The 24,085-nt window shown below is 44.2% G+C and overlaps 1 protein-coding gene and 1 long non-coding RNA gene across 6 annotated transcripts in view; one reads left to right on the top strand and one right to left on the bottom strand.

The window, feature by feature from the left end:
• Positions 1–24,085, bottom strand: part of DCLK1 (doublecortin like kinase 1) — a 347,358-nt gene that overhangs the window by 184,165 nt on the left and 139,108 nt on the right. The gene's annotated exons all lie outside the window — the stretch shown is intronic.
• Positions 15,571–22,792, top strand: LOC131813777 (uncharacterized). The gene is made up of 2 exons (XR_009346965.1): positions 15,571–15,700; positions 22,603–22,792. It is a non-coding gene; the product is annotated as an uncharacterized LOC131813777 (long non-coding RNA).

Raw genomic sequence — 24,085 nt, 5'->3', positions numbered from 1 at the left:
ACCCACCCGTAAGGGGTGCATTACTTGTGGGAATATAGAATGGTGCAGCCCTGGTGGAAAACAGTATGGGGGTTCCCCGCTCATGGAAACACAGACTTACTATATGACCAGCAATTTCCCTTCTGAGTATCTACTCAAAAGAAGTAGAAGCAGAGAGCTGAAAAGATATTTGCACACTCATGGACACAGCCATTATTCACAACAACCAAAAGGCGGAAATAAAGCAAGTGTCCATCAACTGAAGAATGAATGAACAAATACGGCATATCCATACAATGGAGAATAATCAGTCTTATTTTTTTTAAGATTTTATTTATTTTATTTGGCAGACAGAGATCACAAGTAGGCAGAGAGAGAGAGAGACAGAGAGACAGAGAGACAGAGACAGAGACGGGAAACCAGGCTCCCTACTGAGCAGAGAGCCCTATGTCGGGCTCGATCCCAGGACTCTGGGATCATGACCTGAGCCAAAGGCAGAGGCTTTAACCCACCAGAGCCAGCCAGGCACCCCAGAAAATAATCAATCTTAAAAAGGAAAGACTGTCACATGCTACAACATAGATGAGTCTTGAAGACATAATGCTCAGTGCAATAAACCAGTTACAAAGTCTTAAAGATGGTATGATTCCACTTACATGAGTACCTAGAATAATCAATTTCCTGGAGCTAAAAAGTAGAATCGTGGTGGTTCTGGGGTCTGGGGGAGGGGAATACACAGCTATTGTTTAATGGCTACAGGATTTCAGTTTGAGAAGATGAAAAAGTTCTCGAGATGGGTGGTAGTGCTGGTTACATAACCTGAAGGTATTTAATGTCACTGAACCATACATTTAAAAATGGCTAAAACTGTAAATTTTATATTACATATATTTTTACCAAACAAGAAAAAAATTGGCCTCCAAGGAAACATTAGTATACCCCCACCTGCTGGACAAAATAGTGGTTATGCCCAGCAAGCAATATATATATATAAGGAAAAGTTTCACCGATTTATTTATGATTGAGAAAGACAAAAAAAAAAAAATTAATAATAAAGGAAAGCTGTGTTTTTCAAGATGGTATATGTTAAAAAAAAAAAGTGACTGACTTGTCCAGGCTTCCCAAGAGAGAAGGCTGTTACTAGATTTTGCCACTGAAAGCTCCACATCCCAAAAAACCCTTGAGTCCCGGGCTGATCTAAATGGTCAGCCGCCAGTGAGTGAATGTTAAAATAAACATAACTCATAAAATGATTTTAACAACTGCTGGGCTTTCCTCCCCTGAAGGTCTCAAAGGCAGGAAAGGAGGTAGCATTGACTGAGAATCCAATGTGATCAAGGGCACGGTGTTGTTTTATCTAATTCTATAGCTTTCCAGCCCTGGTGTCAGCATCTCCTTAATTCAGAATATGACCACCAAGGCTAAAAGGTGCTGAATCACAGGGCTGGTCCACAGCAGAGCTAGAACCCAGGGGTGGAGGTGGGAGGCAGGAGAATGAGCAAAGTGTGGGAAGAGAGAGAGAACAGGAAGGTGAGAGGGAAGGTGATGCAGGAGACAGACAAAGTGTATGCAGGAGAGTGGGGAGGAGAAAGGGGCAGAGAGAAAACACAAAGTGTGATTCTTCTAACTAGCTCTCAGTGCCAGACCCTCTGATGCCAGCCCACAGCTCCACAGTTGTGTTCTGAGTGATTTTTCTGTATCTTACTAAGCTCCAATTTGCATGAGCTAACGTGTATGGGATCCTGCTCCTGGCACCTTATAATTCGGACAATGAAGTGAACACGAGGCCTGCCTTGATGGCCTTGAGCAGAGCTGCATCCCTGTTAAAAACTCATCACATTTTCAAGGAGGCATCGGGGTCACCCCCAAAACCCCTCAGAATTCAGGTCTGTGAATACACCACAAGAACCATGCTCCGGGGACTGAAAAGTGGTCCCCTATGACAGGAGGGCAGAGGCCCACAGAACCTTCTCCATATCCTGGAGCAGCAGCTTACACAGCTTTGACACAGGAATCTGAGGGGGTATTGTTTTATATGCTCCGCCAACCCCTGGACACCCCATCTCCCGTCCAGGGCCTGTGGGCCTAGCACCCCTGCCCCCATTGCCCTGACCTGGCCCATGGGGCTCCCCTCAGGCACCTCTCAGTCAGAAAGGAAAGGAAGAAAACTGACTGGGAACATCTATCTTAAATGTGAATGCTCCTGTTCCCCTGCCCCTCAATCCCCTCCAGCGTCAGCACTTTCAGAAAAGGAAGCATATTAAGCTAAGCACATCTTTCACTGTGAAAACTTCCCAGGCAACAAGGTGAAGTGAGGACAATTTGGAAGGAGGTGAGAAGACACTTCTCGCCCCGGCGCTAATTTTGGTCGCCCTTGAGTCAACTCCAGACCGGCTCCCCAAGGCCGTACAGCTTCTTCCCGTCACAGATTCTCTAAAATGTGTATCAGCATTTCCTATAGACTCCTGGATAATGTCAGTTTCCTGCGCCCTGTGCTGCCAACTCACCTTGCTGGATGGGGCCCAGGAATCAGCTCCTTATCTACCTGACTAAAGGACCCTTAGGCACAGAGGACCACAACCACTGCTCTGAGGTTTGAGCCTTGTGTGGGTTTTTTTTGTTTTTTTGTTTTTTTAAAACAAGGGCTCCAGGGTCTCCTGGGTGGCTCAGTCAGTTAAGTGTTTGCCTTCAGCTCGGGTCATGATCCCAGGTTCCTGGGATCGAGTCCTACATTGGGCTCCTTGCTCAGTGGAGAGCCTGCTTCTCCCCCTGCTTGTGCTCCCTCTCTCTCTGACAAATAAATAAATAAAATTTTAAAGAAAATTTTACTGAAATAAGGGCTCCAGAATGGAATGCCATTGGCCTAGGGGTGGGCTTGGGGACTTCTTCAGGGTTATGTATAAAGCGGGTCACTGAAGGCCAGCCAGGAGCTGTAGAAAGTTGGACATAAGCTTTGGACCTACTTTGAGACAGGTTCTTTGTGTTCTCACCCTGTCTCTGCACTCATTATTCTTTTTCTCTCATTGGTAATTTTTGTGTTATGTTGTTTTGTTCCGTGTTTAGTCGCACTGTATTTCAGCCCTGGCATTAGAGATCCATAAAAGGTAGGATTTAGTGTGCACATTCTAGAATCTGGAATTGACGCTTTCACTTCAAAATCATGAAGACATATGAATAACAGTCTGAGTAGTCTTTTCAAGTGTGATCTCGAAGAAACAGAAGCAGAAGGCTTCTGTTCCTCTGGAAGTCTGCTGAACCACACAACCTCTGCTCTTGGCCGGCATGGGGGAGCCACCAAGTGGGAACTTGATCTACACCTCCCTACAGTTCTCTGAGAGATAATAGTCTCCTTACATTAAAATATGAGTCTGAAAAAGAAGGAAAACAGATGCTTACAGCCTCCACAGGTCTGAATGATTGAACTAGACATTTCGAGCAAATACCTAACCATATAAATATTGGATGATAATAAAACATGGCTATAAGATATGGGCAAAGGGGCACTTGGGTGGCTCAGCTGGCTAAGTGGCTACCTTCAGCTGGGGTCATGATTCCAGGGTCCCGGGATGGAGCCCTGCATCAGGCTCCCTGCTCAGCAGAGCGCCTGCTTCTCTCTTTCCCTCTGCCTGCTGCGCTGCTGACTTGTGATCTGTCTCTACCTCTCTGTCAAATAAATAAATAAAATCTTTAAAAAAAAAAAAAAAAGATACTGGCAAGAAAAGCAATTCCCGAACTGTAGTCAAAGCTGCAAAATAAGTTCTAATAAGAAAACCATATGACAGGGGCACCTGGGTGGCTCAGTGGGTTAAGCCTCTGCCTTCGGCTCAGGGTACCGGGGTCGAGCCCCACGTTGGGCTCTCTCCTTTTCTTTCCCCTCTCTCTCTGCCTGCCTCTCTGCCTACTTGTGATCTCTCTATCTCTGTCAAATAAATAAATAAAATCTTAAAGAAAAGAAAAGAAAACCATATGACATAGTTGTTAAGGTTCTGTGAACTTTAAAAATATATATATATAGTTGGAGGGAATGAAACATTTCTATTTAAATCTCAAAAGCGAAAGCACCCTCCCCCTTTTAAAGCACCAGGAAATAAATTTGATGAACACCTCCCACAGTTCCCACAGCAGCACTGCCACCACTGCGTTGAAAGGGGTCAGTCTGAAAGGAAAGATGTGGGGATACAGTTTGTCCTGTGGGGAGCTTAAGGCCCTCAGGCATCTGCCAAGAGTGCCTCTGTTCATAGCTTCCCTGGCAGATTTTCCCTTTGCTTCCCTTTCCCAAGCACAAGATGAGTTTGCTCCTATTTGCGATGACCAGTGTCTATGGTACTTGGTAGAAAGTCAAATTCACAGTAACAGCTTGCCATAGTGAGCATAGACAGAGGACATTCTATTATGGCCCACATGGCTGTCAATCTACTGGAATTTCTCTGAAACACAGGTATAACAGGGGATGGCTGACAGTCTTCTCTTACATAGGTGGGTTGCAAGTGTGGTTAGTGCCACACCAAGTTTCTGAATCACAAATTAGTTTTTCAGTAGAGTACAGATCCTCAGCCTTCCTTACTGAGTGAAAAGAGCAAAATAAGAAAGGGGGAAAAAGCCACCTTACCCACATGAAGTACAGAGGACATCTCTGCAAATTATTGCCCTTCCACGCACACTGCAGAAAAAGTTTTTTTTCAGGAGCATCTGGGTGGCTCAGTCAGCTAAGGGTCTGCTTCGGCTCAGATACGATCCCAGGGTCCTGGGATCGAGCCCTACATCAAGCTCCTTGCTCAGTGGGCAGCCTGCTTCTCCCTCTCCCTCTGCTTGCCATTCCCCCTGCTTGTGCTCTCTCCCTCTCTCTGTCAAATAAATAAATAAAATCTAAAAATTAAAACAAATAGAAGAACTTTCTTTTCAGAATGGCACAGACCACCCAAACCCCAGACCTTCTCCCACCTGCAGTCTTTTTTTTTTTTTTTTAAAGATTTTATTTATTTATTTGACAGAGAGAGATCACAAGTAGATGGAGAGGCAGGTAGAGAGAGAGAAAGGGAAGCAAGCTCCCTGCTGAGCAGAGAGCCCGATGCGGGACTCGATCCCAGGACCCTGAGATCATGACCTGAGCCGAAGGCAGCGGCTTAACCCACTGAGCCACCCAGGCACCCCTCCCACCTGCAGTCTTAACCAGTCAGCCAACAAGAAAGAAAACAGTCCTCACCAGTTCAACACAATGCAAACCCTCTAGTTTAAATTTCTCAGGGTCTACAGTGAAATGCTGGAAGTTAAAAGAAAGTAAAAGTGGGGACATCATCACACCAGGTAAATGAGCAGTGCCTCAAGGAATTTTTACTTCTCCTATGCCCATAAGGAGTTTAGTGTTGGAATTAACATTTGGGACACATAATTTGAGTGTCTGAAGTCATGACTGTGCTGTGGGTTGAGTGGTGGCCCTGAAAAAGACATGTCCAAATCCTAACCCTCAGTACTGTGCATGAGACCCTATTCGGACCCATTTCAGATCTTGAGATGAGATCACTCTGAATTACCTGGGATTATCCATCCTAAGCCCAGGGACAGGTGTCCTTACTAGAGACAGCGGAGAAGACAGAGAGGAAAGGCCATAGGAAGACAGAGACCAAGTGGGGAGTGATGTGGCCACAAGCCAAGGAATGTCTGGAGTTACCAGAAGCTGGGAGAGGCAAGCAGCATTCTCTTTTTAGAGCCTTTGGAGAAAGTATGGCACTACTGACATCTTGATTTCAGACGTTTGGTCTCCAGATTTGTGAGAGAATGAATTTCTCTTGTTTGAAGCGAAGTCTGTGGTAACTGACAGAGGCAGCCCCAGATAATGGACACAGTCTGGGCACCAGAGCCTGGACATTTCCTCACGGGGTCCCTCTTAGCTGCAGAAGTGTTTGCCTCCACCCAACCTGCACTCACTCAGCTGTGACAGGAGCAAAATCGGTTATGACGTCACTGTATGAGACCTGTCTCACCACATACAGATCTCCTTTTCCTTTCCTTCAGGGGACCAAACCCCTCACTTTTGTTTTCTATAAAACTGCTTAGCTTTCCCAGTTTTTGCTGGTCTTCCTGGCAAGTTTAAAAAAAAAAAATTCACCATGACTTCCTCCAGAAATTTGCTGAGAGCAATATTAGATTGAAATGATCCACATTCCCACATTTGAGACTATTTACTTCTCTTTAAATATGTGAACAGGCCTCTAATGGTATTTGCATTTTTTTGAAAGGTAGGAATTTCCCAAACAATCCTATGCCGGGGTCCAGCCTTGGCAGGTCCGGGTGTCCCTGAGGGTGGTATCAGCAAGATGAATGGGAGAGCAACACAGCAAGTTCTGGTCAGTAGTCAGGCATCTCCATTTTATTCTGATTATCACAAGCTTCTTCTTTTTTTTTTTTTTTTTTTTTTTTAGGTTTTTATTTATTTATTTGACACAGAGAGAGAGAGGTCACAAGTAGGCAGAGGAAGGCAGAGAGAGAGGAGGAAGCAGGCTCCCCACTGAGCAGAGACCCCCGATGTGGAGCTCAATCCCAGGACCCTGAGACCATGACCTGAGCCGAAGGCAGAGGCTTAACCCACTGAGCCACCCAGGCGCCCCTGATTATCGAGCTTCTTATATAGGCAGTTTAATTGGGATAAGGGGTTACAAGCACTCATCAGATAATTTCTTTTTGTTCACCACATGTTAGTTAAACCATAATGGTACAGACTGGTGCCAAGGATGGGGGACAGGGTCTTGCTTCTTGAGTAATCATGCCCCTCAGAAAGCCATGGGAGGTAGCACAAATGTGTGTTTTTTGGTAACTTATTCCGGGGTCTGCAGAAAAACAAGATATAGGTTAATGGAAAACGAGGAGCTTTAGGGATAAACTAGATAGTAAAGAACTGTCGGAAAACAAGAGATAGGTTAATGGAAAACGAGAAGCTTTCTGAAGAAACTAAGTATATAGGGGAGAAGTAGGAACGAGAAGGTGTTACCTTTGTAGGAGGCAGGGTGTATTTTAATGGCTCGGTCTGTGAAAGCTTTGGACAAACATCAATTTAGGTAGGAAACTGTCTATTGCGGTACATATTTAAAGTTCTCCATCGTCCTAGGTACAGAATAATTTATCTACTTGGAGTTGCTCCCACCCACAAGCCTGAGAAATGTTTGCGGCAGATTGGCAAGGGGCTCTTTATTTGAGATATGGGGATCAGAGGAAAAGGCAAGAGACTACAGACCATGCTTATCTGCAGGGTTACCAGGCCCTTGGCAGTTGCCTGTGGGGTGATTCCGCCCTCCGCAGGGTTAGGCCTGCATTAGTTCAAACCTTAACCTAGTGGGGCAATGCCCTCGACCAGGCCTCACGGCTCCCAATAATCCTACTTCTAATATTTTGCCAAAGGATACAAACAGTTAATTTCAGAGGTGTTTTAGCGAGGCGAGAACTGGCAGGGTAGGGAAGCAGGAGAGGGGTGGCCCATTTCAGGGCCCCAGAAGTCACTGATGGGCCTCAGGCTACATAGAGGGCAGTGGCAGAGCAGAGACGAGACTGGGCAGTATGGGAAGCTTCCAGGCCACGGGAATGGAACTACAAGGAGGGCTCCCAAGTCATGGAGAAACAATTTATATTTCCAGTAGGGTAAAGAAAAGCAAATGTGCCAGGAATACGCTGAGTTCGGTTAAAAAGAAAAGTGGGTCAAATCCAGCTGTTTGGCCTCCTGTAGCTCACACAGCCAACTGAAATGATAGGATTTCCACTCTTTCCACAATTTGTTGCGCGACGTCTGCAATGAGGCGGGCAGAGAATAATCAACTGACGGCAGTGTAGCTGGAGCATGGACAGGGAGGGAAAGGAGCCAAAGGGGGTTCCCCGGACCCCAGATGGGAGCTCTACCATCAGTCAGGGACAAAACGCGCACGCGCACGCACGCACACACGCACGCAGGCTGAACGACATGGCCGCGAAGCCGACTCGGACCTTGATGAAAGTCCCTGAGAGGTGAGGAGACAGGAGACGTGTGCTTTGATGGAGAAGTCATAATAAAGGCGCTCTCCCAGGGGCCCAGTGCTGGGTTCTGGAGCTGCTTACAGGACACAGGGGTGAAATCCCACCATTGCATGTCGCTCCCATTTGGCACCAGGACAGCGATCCAGGTACAAGCTACGCCTATCTTCTAATAATAGTCTTACCTTGGACTTCCTTTCGAGGTCTAGACTAAATCCTTCCAGTTCTTCATTACTGCACTCTCAGGAGAGTCTCCTTTTTCATCCACATTATTAAAATTCTTATCCACAGACTGCTGACCACAGACTTGGACGCCTATCTCCTTCCCACTGCTCAAGTGTTTCTACAGGTTTTGCCCTTCACTTGGTTTGGCACCAGCACACCTCTACCCTGATCCTGCCCACAACCCGGGCCACATTCTTCTCCCCTTTCTTTCCCTTAGGACCTTTATTTTTTTCCCCCAAACAACTTTTGGCAAATGCTTCCTCCATACATCAGTCATGCAGATCTATCAATCCTTGGACATGCGGTATTGACTGCCTACTAAGTGCTCAGCTTGTATTTTGTGTGTGTGTGTGTGTGTGTGTGTGTGTGTGTGTGTATCTGTCTGTCTGTCTGTGTAGACAGGGAGGGAATGAAGGAGGGAATGCAGGAGAGGGAGAGAGAGAAAGGCCTTAAGCTCAAAGCTACACACATGGTGCTCAATAAGTATTTCCTAATGAATTTATAGGCAAATAATTAGGATGAGGCCAGGTTATGAAGGTTCAAGAAAGCCTGGGAGAGGCATTCCATATTAATATGGTGTGGGTTGCGGAGTTACTGTAGGTTGCCAAACGCAAAGAAGTGACCAGCCACCTGTGGCATTTTACAAAGATGTCGGGGAGATGGAGGTAGCAGGTGGCAGGGGCGGGAGGTGGGGGAGCAGTAGGTGCCACTGAAACAGATTTGGGAAGGAAGCAATGATGAATACTGCTGTAAAGATGGAAATGAGAAGGAAGCTTCAAAAGATGGCCAGAGTTCAAAAACAAAAGAACTTTGTGGTTAATTAGGCATAAGGGACAAAGTAAAGGGAGGCTGAGTGGGGCTCGAGCACACATTCTATAAACTGATAACATTCCACCTCTGCTATAAGTCTGACCCCTTCCCTTCTCTCCTCTGTCCAGTAAACATCACCAGTCATAGGACTCGCAGTCCCCAAACTGAATAAATGCATGATTTTTCCCACTACCCAGTGCCTGCTCTTCCCCATCTCTTGGGAATATCATTACTAACCCACTTGCCCACATCGACTCCCAAAATATCCATGGAGAACACAGCAAAAGAAAGATGTGAAAGGGCTGAGGACAGCCAAATGGGCATGGGGCCAAGGGAGAAGAGATGGTCAAGCAAGATTAAAACATAAAAAATCCTCTGGACTCCACCGATGGGTCCAATGGGACCCCACGAAAATCCCTTCAATGGAGTAGCACATGCACAGTCCAGTGAGTTGAGGAGTAAATGGGAGAAGAGAAAACTCTACCCACCCAGAGGAACCCAAGTCCATTTGCTTGTAGGAAAGACCTCTCCTCATGCCCACAACCCACCTAATTCCTCTGGATTCAAGGCTCTCTTCCTCTGGAAAGCTCTTCCCAACACCTCTGTCGCTCCCTGACTGGACTGGATGTGCCCATGTCTCCTACAGGGCTCACTGGGCTCTTCTTTACCAGGGCACAAACCTCACAAAATGGTGACAATCTGTTTCCTTCTCTGTCTTGGGACTACAAATGGGCATCACTGTGTTCCCAACACGTTGCCCCATGCGTGGCAAAGAGAAGTTGCTCCATAAAATGAAGAAATACATGAGGAACAGAAGGAAATGAATATAGAAACTTTCTTCAAAGACTTGGATAAGAAAGGAAGAGAGAGCTCAACAGATAGAAGGAGGCAGTGCCAAGGAAACGTGTGTGCAAGAACGAACACTTTCGAAGGCTAAAATGAAGGAGAAGAGGTTAGGAGTTTGAAGATACAAGGAAGAGGGAGCAATAGCTGGCCCACAGAAAAGGGACCAAGGGCACCCAGGGGTAGAAGCAAGCCTGGGGTAGGAAGAGCCAAACCTCACTTTCTGAGACTGAAAGGAAAGGAGGAAATGTACATAAGGTTTTTGGGGGAGGGAGAATGAGGAACGGTCTGGAAGTTGAATGAGTTTATGCTCTGGTACCCCTGAGTAAAATGAAAGAAAAAGTCATATATCAAATAGCAAATTGAAACAGAAAAAAAATTTTTTTTAAATAACAAGTAGAAGTAGTGATGAAGTTCAGAATAATTACCCAGGAGAAAATATTTATTGAGCACATTGTATATACTATGTATTATGGGCCGAGCTGTGTCTCCTGGCCCCAACTGGTATGTGGAAGTTGTAACTTCTTACTACCTTGGGATGTGACTGTAATTGGAGATAGGGATTTATAGAGGCAGTTAAATTAAAATGAGGTCATTAGGGTGGGCCTCAATCCAATCTGACTTGTGATCTTATAAGAAGCGTAAATTTGGACAGACATATAGAGGGAAGATCATGAGAAGACAGAGAAAGAAGATGGCCATCCCCTAGCCAAGAAGAGGAGGCTCAGAAGAAACCAACCCTGCCAACACCTTGATCTGGGACTTTTTAGCCTCCAGAACTACGAGGATATAAATTCTCAGTCTCTGGTACTTTGTCCCAGCGGCCCAAGCTCACAAATACACCAGGCATGGAAGTAAGAACTTTATCACAATTATCTAATTTAAATCAACAGTCCTATGAGGCAGGTGTCATCCTTGGTCTGCAGTGAGGCCATGAGGAAGAGGCTCTGTAATGTCTCCAAGGACACAGAAGCTGTGTATGATCCCATGAGACTCACCCTAGGGGTCTCAATCCTTACTAAATGCTCCATGCCCAAAGGCTGATTCAGAGCATATCTCAAGTCAACTTTGGTTGAAAACCATAGCTTTGAAAGGCATCAGTCTCCATCATTAACTACCTCTCCAGCCAGGAACAGGAACAGAAAAGGCAGATGGGGCTTACGGTGTGGGCCAGGCAAGGGGCGAAGAGGTCAGGGATCAGGGTGAGTGGGAGCTTGCACAGGAAAGGACACATAAGAGCCATGGTGGAGAGCCAGAGATGACCAAGGAGATGAGCACTCTGACCTACATGGGGCTGGAGACCCCACTAACTACAACATCCAGCCCATCAGGGCACCATCCTTGCATGCTGTGAAGAACAAGGGCACAGAAGTGCAGGGATGTGACATCAAGATGTTTAGTCACCACTTCTAGACGATGCCCGCTCCACACAGTATGTGAAGGAGTGCCAGGGAACCTATCTTGTCAACAAACTCAAAGGTGAAGCCAGGGACACCTCCTGAGCCGGCTGTCACTCTGACCCCTACCCCATTTTCTACCAGAGTGTGGACACTGTCACTTTGTATAAAATGGTTCTGAAACTGGAAAAAGGGAAGGGAGGTCTGTAACCCATGAGCAAGAGGGTGAGCTTGCTTTCTGATATCCTGAGTTTAAGCATCACACAGATCTGCTTATGTTTCTTCTCTTTCTTTCCACTGCTCTGGCCTGACTCAACTGAAATCACTTCACGGATTTCATACAAGGCCTAAGTGGAAACCCAGTGTCTAAGGTCATTTGAGGCAACCTTTCTCAGCCCTTCTTGTGCCGACTCACCAAGGCAGGAAGCCCTATCTACTCTGAGAGTCAGTGGCCATTTATTCAATGTGATTTGGAAATTTTCACAATGGACACCAGCCTTAAACCTGAAGTGTTCCTTCCTGCAACGTGTTGGGGGGCCTCACAAGTCCAGCCTGAGTCTCCCCACCCAGAGTGGCACCAGTAGGTTAACTGGGACACGGTCTTGTTAATGACAAGGAGACAGCCTTCCAGGGAGCCCCTGAGGCACCCTATAGCATGAATTGTTTATCCAATTAAGTCAATCATTTCCCTAGGCCCCCAAAGGAGGAGACATGGAAAAGGTTCTTTCTGAAGCAGGGAAAGGGATGAGTTTCGAGGCTGGAGTAGAAGAGGGAGGAGTTGTCCTGACTAGCTCTGGTTAGTCCCAGGATGACAGGAGGGGCCCAGTGGTTAAGGAATGACTGCACAGATGAGCAAAGCAGGTGGGTGGTGCAGCAACAGAGCCCAAAAGAAAGTTCTGGGATGCCTCTCCTATATCAGCACAGTGCAAGGCTAGCAGAGTGTTTACCTCCTCTCCCTCACAGCCTCAGCGACATTTCTATGCACTGTTATTGATGAACCTTTAGCCATGAGCCTGAGGCCAAATTCCATGAGTGGTAGTAAGAAAGGCTCTCCCAGTACTTCAAATTCTCTTAGGCTCTGAATGAGGCTTTGTTGGAAATTGTACTACAGGATTCTTTCAGGCAGTTCCAATGAGCCGATCAGTCATCAGTGAAATGTCCTAAAACAATGAACAAAGCTGGAGAAGGGTCTTTAGTAGAATCTGGATATTACTATTTAAAGAGTTGTGTCGGTAATATTCAAAAAGGCTCATTTGTGAAATTCACACTTTCTCCAGATATTTACAAAATGACAAATAAAAGATGCTGTATTTCATAAATATATATGAGTTCAGATATTAGCTGTTCCAAATATATAAACTACTCCGTGCATGCCAAGAAGGCAGATGCAAAACCATGTTCTTTGTAACTTCCAATTGGTTCTGGTCCCCCTAAAAGTGTCTGAGCAGATCGAACAAGTTTTCCCTCTGCACTTCATGGGGGACTGGCAGGAGGGAAAGGTGTGTTAGCCACTCACAGCCCACCCCATAAGTTACCGGAGAGCAAGTAAAGGAGTCATGTGTCTGAGGACCTCTTCCTGATAAACCATTTACACTTTGATGGAGGAGAGTTGTAAAACACCAATGACTTGAGCATAGTGCTCTGATGACTCCAATATTAAGATTGCTGATTGAAGTTTAGAAATGCATGCATTGAATACTGATCACCACATGTGTTCTGAGGACCTATATCTCTTTTATTCTCCAGGGCACCTTGAGTAACAAGAGAGAGGAAACCCCCATGAGGTCAGAACACAGCCACAGACAGGTGCGGACAGAGACAAGGTAAAAAGGGGTCGAGAAGAACAAATGAGCAGGTTTAGAAAAATCCAGTTCACCCAGACTGGTCTGTTCTTCGGTAACTAAAGCAATAATAAGCCCATGAGTATGGTTCTATGTTTGACGACTTACTCTATGCCCAGATGTCATCCTAGGCATGTAGAAAAGACAGAGAGGTGTTCATTTCTCTTCCCCATGAGGAAGGTCAAGGAAGGAAGAAGCAATTTAGAAACAACTCAGAGAATAGGTTAACCCACTCTACACCGCAGGCCAACTGCCCTGCCAATAATTTTGTGAGAACTCAAGTGCCAGCCCCGGGGCAGACTGAGGTACATATGAAACAGAGACTATGAAATCATAATGACTTGTATTAATGATTCATAATAAATTGGTGTCCATTTCAGATATATCACTATATTTACATGATACAAATAATACATGAAGAAAACACGTGCCTACCTGACAATGGATTTTTGGCTTCCTACGATTCAGCATTCCCTGTCTCTCTTAAGTTTAGTCTACATACCCTACTTTCCTAACCAGTTTTCTAGTTTTTAACCTTACTCCTTAAAACAAGATGATACTTAAGAAGGAAAAAATTGGAAATAATACATAGCAAAATAATTTGCCATTTCCCAATGCAATGCAATTTGAAAACCAGCAAAATAACGCTAGATGATGTATAATATATTTGTCCACATGGTGTCACTAGAACCCCAAGAAAGTTGAACATTCTCAACCAGAGCGATTACGTCAGACTTATGGGCCAGGGATTTTTTTTTTTTTTTTCCCTCTTTAAATGCCCCCATTCCATGAAAAATGATTACAAAGTGAGAATGGCATGAATTAAAAGAATAACATATTGTCTTCTAAGAGAGTTCTAAAGTCAAATTAATTCCCAAACACCATACATATCTATGACCTATAATACTAGTCCATGCACAGTACTAAAAGCTTTATGTATACTGTCTTATCTAAGCCTAATAAGACTGCCTTCTTTGCCTTAGTTATACCTGTTTTTGAGGACTCTGAGCCCCTCAGAATTCTGTAATTTACTGAACCTTTTCCAACACCCAATCTTTGCTGCTAAGCAATGAGGCCACAAAAAGGGGCAAGCCACATCCTGGACCTGGAAGACAAAGGTCCAGCTGAGAGACAGGCTCATGCATGAAAAGGCAGTGGTCCAAGGTTTATAAACCAAGTGCTGAGAGACTGCTCAATGACAATTAGAACCCAGATAATTCATCCCATGATCGAGGACCCCTGGCACCAACCACGGAGGCGTCCTGGAAGTTACGGGATGCCAAGGGATCGTCACAGGAGGTTCAGAACTAAGACACCCAGACAGAACATGCCTTCGGGTGAGGAGCCTGCCAGCCAGCCACTGCCCCTGCTTGACAGATGCGTAACAGTCCGTGCAGGAGTGTGGTACAGTTCCCAGAGTTCTCCTTTCCCGGTAGATCCCCAAAGGCCCACCCATCGCTCGCTGCTTTCCACTCCCAGTGCCAAAATACTGACTCAGAGCATCTGGGGCTGAAAGAGAATGGACAGAATTTTTTTTTTCCCCAAAAAGCTGCTGAGTTGGCTCCTCGGTCAAATGATGATGATTCACTGGGAACAAATGCTGGCGGTGAAAGGCCAATCATGGTCATTTACCTCATTCAAATCTTAACAGCTGGAGAGCTGCAAGTGTCTACAACGTGTTACCCGGCCGTGGGGCTGAAAATGACCTTTGTCTCCACAGCGGCAACCGCATGTGGGCGGTGGGTTCCTCTTATGAGACGCGGAGGATTCTCTGAGCAACTCTGGCAGCAGATCAGCTGGCTCTGAGCACACTGGTTCTTTTGTCATGCTGGGTAAACCCTCTCACAACCGAAAGTTTGTTGTTGGGAATATAATGAAATCTCATATGCTTAGGGCTAGAAGGAGAAACCTCTTCATGTATTTTTTTTTTAAATTCTGGTAAGAGACGTGTAACATAAAATTTACCATCTTAAACTTTTGCAAATGTAGAGTTGGGAGTGTTAAGTATGTTCACCCTGTTGTGCAACCATCACTACAATCCATCTCCGGAACTCTTGGTCTTGTAAAACTGAAACCCTGGACCCATTAAACAAGAACTCCCCATTTTCCCCTGCCCCTGATTGACCTCTATTCTACTTCCTGTCTCCCGGAACTGGAATATACTAAGATACCTCATGTAAGTGGGGAAAAAAGTATTTGTCTTCTCAAAACTGGCTTATTTCACTTAGTATAATGCTTACAAGTTTCACCCATATGGTAGCTGTTAAAAAGAAACACAAAACCCAAAATGGAGTCACTTGTGCTACAGGACATGTCACAAAGCTAGGGCTTAATCCCTAGCCTAATTGTAGTTTCAACCTTCCCCAGGAATGTAGTCTTTAGGTCTAGAATTTTCCAGCAAGGATCAGTGAGGTTATCTGCCACATAGACCCTTCCCATCCCCCAAAGGAAGATGACATAATCCAGTCTTTCCTCATTCGTTTTCTCTTCTGCCCATAAAAGTCTTCTGTTTTGTACAGCTCCTTGGAACTCTTTTCTACTTGCTGGATGGGATGCTGCCTGATTCACGAATTGCTGAATAAATGTACTTAAATCTTCAAATTTACTCAGGTAAATTTTTGTTATTTAACAGATTTGGTGGCAGTGGTAGAATCTGAAGCAAACTTGAGATGGCCTTTGGGGACAGCAAGAAACACAGGCATAACTTAGTACCTGCAAACACCTTTTTGAGTTCTGTCTCTCTTGCTGTTTCTGAGGGCCATGGGTAAGTTTCTCTTGGTTCTGAACTCTGATCTCTTTGTGCCAAGCTCCCGATCTAACTGGCTTTCCAGTCAGCCCTCATTTATTTAGAATCACTGGCTCCACACTGGGAACTGCTGGTAGTTTGGGCCATAGTTCTTCATTTGATTGGAAACTCCAGCCTTTGGATTTCATATTAGGAATTGCTGGCTGCAGTTCCCCATTTGTTTGGAATTCTTCCCCAGATTCCACATTGGTGGCAGCTGCAGCTCCTCATTTGTTTGGAATCAGTCTGCAGTGCCCATTTGTTGAGGTCTGCTGGTTCAACCCATTCTGCAGTCCCAGGTTCTACGTTGGGAATTTTTGGAAGTGAGCACAGGGCCTTTTCTTGACTAGGCCACAATAACTGCTTACTGCTGGTGTGTTAGGGTGCATGTGTTTGTCTTGTTTTATGGAGATACAGGTTAACTGTTAATGGGAACCTCAAAAGTAAAAAACTTTAAAAATTGTTGAGCATAGGTTGAGCATTTAAAAGCTGTTGGCGGGAGTGGGGGGGGGGGGAGCATGTAGGTGGCTCAGTCAGTTGAATGTCCTGCTTTAGGTTTCAGCTCAGGTCATGATCTCAGGGTCGTGAGATCAAGCCCTGCATCAGGCTCCATGCTCAGCAGGGAGTCTGCTTGAGATTCTCTTTCTCACCTTCTACCCCCCCACCCCACACTTTCCCTCTCTCTCTCTCTCTACCAAATAAGAAATATCTTTGAAAAAACAAAAACAAAAAACTAAAAGCTGTTGGAACACTCACTACATAACCCAAAGATTCCTGTTAGGATAAGTTGATCACAGAATGGGTCAGACTGACACTAGGTCAACCGTCAACCTCAAGAAAATTTGTGTGCAAGGAGGTACACTGTAAAACACTGCATACTCCCTGACCTAGAAGCATGTCCCTCTTAGGTATTAGCTTGATTCCAAGGCTTAGCTAAAAGAAATAGGATCCTTAAAATCTAAAGAGTTAATTTTACCACTTTCTGGTACACATGCTTATTTTCTATCTAAGAAATACTGTCCTAGAAGTTATAAATATTTACAAGAATGGCAAAATCTTACCAAGTTTATTCTGTGTCCTGAGAATCTGGCTTGGTAATGGTTAGGCTGGGGGCCCTAAAATATGGACAGACAAATATGTAGATTGGACTGCATTTTGCTAGACATTGCTGGACAGAAATGTGGGTTGAACTCTATTTGCAGCTAGGGTCTCATCCTGCTGCTAGTCTTTAGTAGAATAACAATGGCCATTAGCAGGAAGTTTCCAGTTAGATAAGACCATTTAAGAAGTACACTTAAAAGTAAGCATTCTAAAATTGAACAAACAGAATGGGATACCTATTATAATCGGTATGCAGAAGCTTCCAAAAGGCTTCAGAATGCCAAAAGAGCTTCATGAAAGTTCTACTGCAAAAAGCCAGTGAAAGGTTAAAGACAGGAAGTATCTAAAAGAAGGGACTCTAAGAGGGACAGGACTCCTACCACTCCCCCTACTCCCTTTATTCAAGTACTCATCCTACTAATCCTCTCTCTCTGAATTGCCTTTACATGATCATAAACAAAAAACCAAGTTAATGCTTCAGAGACACCTATGTTATCTACCTTCAATGGAGGGGCCCTAAAGTGGCCTTTTTCAGAGTTGACAAAATTCCCAGGGATTTTCTGGTAAACTGCTATGCTAGGCCCTTAAGCAGTTAAGGAAAGCTGAACTTAAAGTTAGTCTGTAGAGGCGATCCTGGAAAAACTAACAGAAGCCCGTGATGGGGGAGCATTCTTACCAGAGTCAGCTCTCCCAAACCTCTGTCAGTAGTGCCCAGTTACAAGAGAAAAATAAATTTCATGTTGTCCCTTCCTTTCCAAATCCACACCCACTGGTCACTGCTCCTTTCTTTCCCAAGGACAGTTACTGCCTTCTTGCTTGTCTTGTTTTGTGTTCTAAAAGCTTGACGTGGCTTTCTGCTCACCCAGAACATAAAGTCAGTCCTTTCCCTTGGCTGTCTTTGGGAGTGACTCTGGACTGTGGGAAGGTAATAACCTTTACACCCTCTTTGAGGAGGCCTCTGGGGTTCATGGAGTTTTTTCAAGACTACCAGAAACAATTTACTGTGAGTTCTGGCTGAAACCTGACAAGATAGTTGAAAGGATTTGATGACTCTAACTCTATGATCAGAAATTTGGCCCAACTGGAAACTGATACTCACAGCCTGATGGGAATGTTTTTTCAGCCTCCTAAGCTTAACTGTACCCAGAGGGAAAGAAAAACCTTCTAAATAAAAGGATTTATGGGTGGATCAACATATGATGTCATTTATGCTGAAACCAATTCTTTGAGGAATTAAGAGCAACAGTCCTCATCTTACAAATCTCTGCAAAAGGAGAAATGCAGCTCTAGGACAGTTCAAAGTTCACCGATCCCTTTTTACCAATCCTTTACCAATCCCGAAAACTCCTGGATTTATCTGAAAAAGGCGTGTGCCTTGCATTCTCCCCCAGGCCTTTGAGATTTTAAGTGTTAAATTACAAACTTTAGAGAGGCAATTCTTATTAGAAGAAAAACAAGGGGGAAAGATCATTTGGAATCTGGACTAATGGAAAATCTTAAGTGTAAGGAAGCTATAAGGCCTTTGTTTACATCTGTGTGTGTGTGTGTGTGTGTGTGTTATAAATGTGTGGTATTTTCTACATCTGGATGGCATTACGCAAATTAATTTGTAGAAGAGCTCTATTTAATTGGCTTAAAGAAAATCAAGAACTTAATATAAATTAAATATTCATAAAAATTCTCAAAAATAGGGGCTCAGGTCATGATCCCAGGGTCCTGGGATGGAGCCCGATGTTTGGCTCCCTGCTCAGTGGGGAGCCTGCTTCTCCTTCTCTTCCGCACTCATGCTCTCTCTGGCTGTCTCTGTCTCTGTCTCTGTCTTTCTCTCGAATAAATAAATAAATAAAATCTAAATTCTCCAAAGTATAATAGAAAATAACCACTTTTCAGTTTCACACAATTTGGTATAATCTTTGGCAAAGAAAAGCTAGTTTAAATTTAGCTTCATTAAAACAGGCCATGTCTTTAGAGTGACCAGCATTAAATATAATGCAGCCATACAATTCTTCTTCTTCCTGGGTTTATCAGTCTAATAAGCTCATGTTATCTCTGTTACAAAATTTGTCAAAAAGTAACTTAGAATAATGGCTGACTTTGATGTCTCATTGATGAGGGAAAGAAGGCTGGCTAAGTCGGGGCACCTGGGTGGCGCAGTGGTTGAGCCTCTGCCTTTGGCTCGGGTCATGATCTCAGGGTCCTGGGATCGAGCCTGAGCCTGCCTCCCCCTCTCCCCTCTGCCTGCTGCTCTGCCTGCTTGCAATCTCTCTCTCTCTCTCTGTCAAATAAGTAAATAAAATCTTTTTTTTTTAAATTAAAAAGGTAGACTGGCTGAGGACAAAACAAAAACTGACACCCTGCAACCTTCCCCCACCCCCACTCCTGGGTGGGACATGTGACATTCTTTACTAATCTCCCAACTATCTTTTTTTTTTTGAAGATTTTATTTATTTATTTATTTGACAGACAGAGATCACAAGTAGACAGAGAGGGAGGCAGAGAAAGGGGGAGGTAAGCAAGATCATGGACCCTGAGATCATGACCTGAGCCAGCAGAAGGCAGAGGCTTAACCCACTGAGCCACCCAGGGGCCCCAGGAATCTCCCAACTATCTTAGTGTTAATACCTTGTTAGAGGGAAAACCCTTGACAATGATGAGGCCTCAAGGCCTTCCATCTCTTGTAGGTCCTCTTTAGCATATGAAAGTTCTTTTGAAACCTCCCTTTTTCCTTACCTCCCCCAGTCCCTTCCTACACAACCTGCCATCCCTCACAACCCTGGGGCAGCAGCTCTTTCAGCCCACCGGTCCTGTCCCTGGGTTTTAATAAACCACCATTTTGCACCAAAGATGTCTCAGGAATTCTTTCTAGGTCGTCAACTCTGGACCTCACCCTACTGAACCTCACCTATATTCTAAAACTTCACCACCATGAGGGTTTTGTGGGTCATCTAAACATAATTATTAAGAACAAGTACATTAAATAGATGTAATAGAATGAAAGAAATTTAGGTGAAAATTTTTTTAAGTTTACCCATATATTGGCAAGCCGACGGCTTAGGCTTTTACTAAGTTAAATTAAATGATGGACAGTCATTAAATATCTAAGATCATTTCCAAATAAGACAGAATACCAAAACATTAATTACTGAACATAGGTTTCCTTTTACAGAGGAACCAAAGATATTTACATCCATTAGTTATCATGTCCTGTGCCATACTGAAAAATTTACTATGAGAAAATCTACTTTTAAGAATTACAAGAAGTACGGGACGCCTGGGTGGCTCAGTTGGTTGGACTGCCTTCGGCTCAGGTCATGATCCCGGAGTCCCGGGATCGAGTCCCACATCGGGCTCCCAGCTCCATGGGGAGTCTGCTTCTCCCTCTGACCTTCTCCTCGCTCATGCTCTCTCTCTCTCACTGTCTCTCTCTCAAATGAATAAATAAAATCTTTAAAAAAATAAAAAAAAATTAAAAAAAAAAGAATTACAAGAAGTATTTTTACATCTGTCAAGCTACAAAATGCTAATACAAAAGACAATTCATAATTCATCTTCATTTTCATTAAATATTAAGGGTTAAAATTCTAATATATATACTTAAAGCTACTAGAAATAGTAAGGGAAACATCTATGTATGCAAGGAATGAAGGATGTGTGTTTTTGATAAAGAAAGCATGAGGAATGGAGATGGATCTTGTTGAGAAAAAAAAAGTTATAGATGATCTGTGGAAAATGAATTCTTGAAAAGGGATTTTTTTCTCTGGTCAGGGCTGGCTAAGATTGGATTAAATTTAATTAAGTAAATGAATTTTAGTATCAAAAAATTTTTTAATTTTTTGAGTAATTATCATACTGTTTTCCATAACAGCTGCACCATATTATAACCCCACCAACAGGGCATAAGGGCTCCACTTTCTCCATGTTCTTGCCAATGCTTGTGATTTTCTGTTGTTTCCTTTGATAGCAGCCATCCTAGTGGATGTGAGATGGACCTTTTAAAACTCTTTTCAAGGTTGGGGCACCTGAGTGGCTCAGTTGGTTAAGCAGCCAACTCTTGATTTCAACTCAGGTCATGATTTCAGGGTTCTGGGATTGAGCCCTGCATCAGGCTCTACACTCAGCAAAGAGTCTGTTTGAAGATTCTCTTTCTCTGCCCTTCCCTCTGCTCTTCTCTCTCTCTGTCTCTCTCAAATAAATAAATAAATCTCAGGGCTCCTGGGTGGCTCAGTTAGTAAAGCATCTGCCTTCAGCTCATGTCATGATCCCAGGGTCCTAGGACTGAGCCCTGAAAGGGGCTTCTTGCTCCAAGGGGAGCCTGCTTCTCTCTCTCCCTCTGTCTGCCACTCCCCCTGCTTGCGTTCACTCTCTCTTTCTCTCTTTTTGTCAAATAAATAATCTTTTAAAAACTTAATTAAATAATTAAATCTTTAAAAATAAATCCACCTCTTTCTAAGGTTGAAATTCTAGGACAAAGTCCTGATTATAAAACATTGCAGTAGTATTTAATGGTTACAGAAATACATCATACATTTAAAATTTAAATCACTTATTGCCTCCGGATTATAAACACCACTTGAAAGGATGCTGGGTCCAAATGGAGGAGTGTTAGGGTGGGTCTTAGCTCCCACGTGCAGTTCTCATGAGGGAAAGAAGGAACCATGAATCTGACCACCTACATGAGGACAAACAATTTAAGTGAATTCCTGCTTAGTGAAGTCAGAATTCATAATGTTCCACTAAATTCTAAGCCCAGAATGGGCCCACAATAAAAGCACAATGTGGATATGAACAAGACTGAACAAAAATCGCTAAAAATGACTCAACACAAGTGAATGGTTTTTCATCAATCTTCAAATCTGGAATACAATTTTTCAAAAATCTAAAACCAGATTGCTAAATCCATGCATACTTAGGAGAGATACAAATGATTTAGGAGTGTTTGGTTTTCAAAGTCCATTCTTTAGGGTGTCTGGCTTCTTCATCTGTTTTATCTATTCAGCCTCCTGTAAGGTCCAGAAGTCTTTTAAAGAGTCAAGAGATACAGAGGAAGCCCCCCCCACCCGACCCCAAGAGCTTTTTCCAAGGTTTGTTGAGAGTTCATCTCTGGAAAGTACTTCTGCCATGGAGCCAAGCCAAACCCATGCTGGGTCTGGTTCCCACCTCTTAGTCCTTCCATTATCAGGCCCATAAGTGGAACCAAGTCCAGTCAGTGAAGATTCCTTAGCCTGAATCCTTCCATCAGGAAGTTAAGGATTTGGAAAGAAGAACTAACAAATGCAGAAAATAGCAATGAACTGCAATCTGGAAATCCAGGTTTGACTTGACCTCCTTGACAGTGGGCAAAAATCTCAACTTCTTTGTGCCTCTATATTCCCAACTGTAAAATGGGGTAGATACCACTTAACCCTAGTGGTACAGATCTTAGCATTATGTGAAAACTTCTAGCACACAACTGGTTGTCAACAGATGCTAAAAAGTCAACCAGAGACTAGATGAATAATCCCAGAAAGTTCCCTTTCAGCTCCTGACCCCTAGGGTAGATATCTGTCTTTTACCTGAAGAGATGGTTCAGTCAGTGTTCACAAAATAACATTTTTAAAAGATTTTTAAAAATTTATTTATTTGACAGAGAGAGAGACAGCAAGAGAAGGAACACAAGCAGGCGGAGTGGGAAAGGGAGAAGCCAGCTTCCCTCGGAGCAGGAAGCCCAACACGGGGCTCAATCCGAGGACCCTGGAATCATGACCTGAGCTGAAGGCAGACGCTTAATGACTGAGCCACCCAGGTGCCTCCAGAAAATAAATGTTAATATAATGTAATTCTCTGGACATCTTTTCAAGTTCTGTGATTAACAGTCATACCGCGTGTGAGAGCTAGATGAAGCCATGATGTCATTCACTCAGACCAGGGTGAGCCAGCTCTGGGAGCTGTTTCTCCCCCAGTGTTGGAGTGGCCAAGTAATGGCTTCACATGCCCCCTGCCCCCAGTCCTGCAGTGGGTGAGGAGCAGCTTTCCTCCTCTCCTTGTTGTGCCACTGGGCTGGCAGCAGCAACCCACTGACTCTGGAGTTCCAGAAACATGGATCATCAAACCACCTGCACTGTCTGCTTCTGCTCGCCGAATTCAATTTTTCTCTTTTCCATCTTTACATGGGATAATTCTGCCACTGTAACCCTTTCAAAGGAAGGCAAAAAGGGAGATTCTCCATTTGCTTTTACTTTTTCCATCTGCATTCACTGTCTGCTTTGATTTTCTAGAACTGCCCTGACCCAGGCATCACCTTTCTTCATCTCCCCAGTGCTGCTCAGTGCAAACCACCCCCACCCCCAGCCCCCTGCAAACCTATCCTACTTTCCCAGTCCCTTCTTCCTTTGGCTCTCACACTTGACAGCACCCCCCACCCCAAACACACACACAGACGAGAAGCCTCCCTGTGTGTCAGCACCCTGGTCCCAGCAGCACCATAATCAAGACACTGCAGTGCCACCCATTACCATGGAAACGAGCACTTGCAGGCACTACAGACAGACACAGCCATTACGGAGGCTAGTGCTTGTCAATCCACATGTGAGTGTGTGTGCTTAAAATAGAAGTTCTGCGAATAAAAACAGCAATTAGGGAAATCTGGAAATCTTTTCTGAATACAGATTCATTTAGTCCTGCTGCCAGCTGACTTCCCTTTCACATCGTCTCTCCCTCTTGTTCCTCAGCAGAGGTGTGGAAAACCAGTAAGCCAGCTCTCCCTGGAAACAATGGCTCCTGCAAGGGGGATTAGCCATCCTTAGGGATTTTTAGGTTATGAGGATCAACAATAGCAGGTGTGGCACCATCAGTCCCTTTAGAAAATCTGACACTGATCCCTGTTCTCTGCTTCAAAAAAAAATTAGGACACTTAAAATACAAAATGAGGAGAAGAGACAGTACTTAGGAAATGATAAGGGTAATGCAATTCAAAAGAAACTAAATCATAAATACCAGGGAAGTAGAGGAGGAGGCTGGGAAAGAAAGCTGACTTTGGGGTCTGTTTATTCTGTGATTAGCAAAGTTGTAAGTGACTAAAAGGTAATTGACAGCTCTCTAGGCACCAGTAAAGTGGTTACTGAACGGAGAAA

This window comes from Mustela lutreola, chromosome 13 (assembly GCF_030435805.1).
Source record: "Mustela lutreola isolate mMusLut2 chromosome 13, mMusLut2.pri, whole genome shotgun sequence".
In the NCBI taxonomy this organism is placed as follows: domain Eukaryota; kingdom Metazoa; phylum Chordata; class Mammalia; order Carnivora; family Mustelidae; genus Mustela; species Mustela lutreola.
This window is presented reverse-complemented; position numbering and strand designations above follow the sequence as displayed.